Genomic DNA, 1,752 nt, shown 5'->3' with positions numbered 1-1,752 from the left:
GAAAGGGTGGTCGCCGGAGATGACCGGAGAAGGAGGCGGTGAAAAGTGATTAGGGTTAGGTCGAGAGAGAAGAGAGACGAGAGCATCTGAGGGCGGCGCCCTTAGAAAAGTGATTAGGGTTAAGGGGGTCTTTCAGAATTAAAAGGAAAGGTTGAACGAGGGTCGTTGATCTAAGAGACCAACGGCTAGGATTTACGATGGCTTGGGTCGGGTAGACGTGTATAGGATCTTGGTCGGGTGGTTTGGGTGTGAAATTGGGCTGGAGAGGGGTCCAATATTTGCTATAATTTAAAGCCAAATTTGGCTGTTATTTAAATAGCCAATTTCACCTATTTAATTTATAAAAAATAACATGCAATTTCTAGAAAATAAATTTAAGGTGCCAAAATGATTTGAAATACATAATTAACAATTTAAAAATATAAGATCCAATTTTATGCATATAAAACATAATTAAATCTTAAAAGGGCTAATATTGCAATTATGTGCAATTTAGCTTTAAAAATACTAAATGTAATTATAAAAATATATAAAAATTACCTTAGCCATATTTTGGAATAAATATAGAAATTAAATAGATGAATTATCAAAACAATAATTTTGGAAACAATTATTGGGGATTTTATGGATAAAAAAGGAGAAAATAAGTCAATTTAATCCCTTAAAATTATGAAAAAAATAATAAAAACCCTGGACATGCTTATATATGCATATATATGCTATTTTGAAGGTATTTATGAATATTTAAAATATATAAGAAAAAATTGGGTATCAACAGCTGCCCCTCTTTACCCAGGAAGGATGAAAGAGTTTACGGGTAAAGACATGATGGCCAATTTTGATCGGACGGGATTTTTTGAAAGATAGAGGCTGAGCTTCGGTTTTCGAGTTGCCTACATATTCCTGGTCTTATAGTAATCTGACCATGTGTAGTTCTGGATTCACCTGCGGAGTATGCCGATGAAATATTTTAAGAACGGACACGAGGTGTGGAAGCGGTTATGGTGAGCATTTAAGGCTCGGGACTATTGGAGGGAACTGGAGCGGGATTACTCCTACTAGAATAGAGGTTGCTTACTGATTACCTGCAGGTAAAAGATGATACAAATGTATTTGCGGAAATTTAAACATGATGCAAATTCCCTTTGAACAATGAAGGTTGTCTTTGAACGGTTAAAGATGACGTCCTTAGACCATGACATCATGGGCCATGAATTGTTTAATGAGGGATTCGGAGGCCATGAAATGATGTTCTCGGGCCATGAAAATGGTGCCTCCGAACTATGATGCCTTTGAATAATGACATGCAAATTTTGGGAGATCCTCAGGCCATGGCATGGTGTCTTCAGGCTATGAGGATGGTGCCTTTAGACTATGACACCCTTAGATAGATTGGTGATATTTCAGCCCATGATATGCAATAGTATGATATAACAAGACAAGGCTTAGTCTTGTAAGGTTGAAGGCAAAGCTTAGCCCAAAAGAGAAGCGAGATAAATAATGTTTGGGATAGCGCTTATTTTGAAGAAAATTGGAGACAGTGCTTAGCCTCAGAAGGTATAATGTTATCCTTATGCAGATTGGAAGGCGGAATAGTAGCCTTATGCAATGCCGATGCAGGTGGAGGTAGAGCTTATTTTCGGAAGGCAGAATGGTAGCCTTATGCAGATTGGAAGGCGGAATAGTAGTCTTATGCAATGCAGATGCATATGGAGGTAGAGCTTAACCTTGGAAGACAGAATGGTAGCCTTA

The sequence above is a fragment of the Nicotiana tabacum genome, chromosome 16, assembly GCF_000715075.1.
Source record: "Nicotiana tabacum cultivar K326 chromosome 16, ASM71507v2, whole genome shotgun sequence".
Lineage (NCBI taxonomy): Eukaryota > Viridiplantae > Streptophyta > Magnoliopsida > Solanales > Solanaceae > Nicotiana > Nicotiana tabacum.
This window is presented reverse-complemented; position numbering follows the sequence as displayed.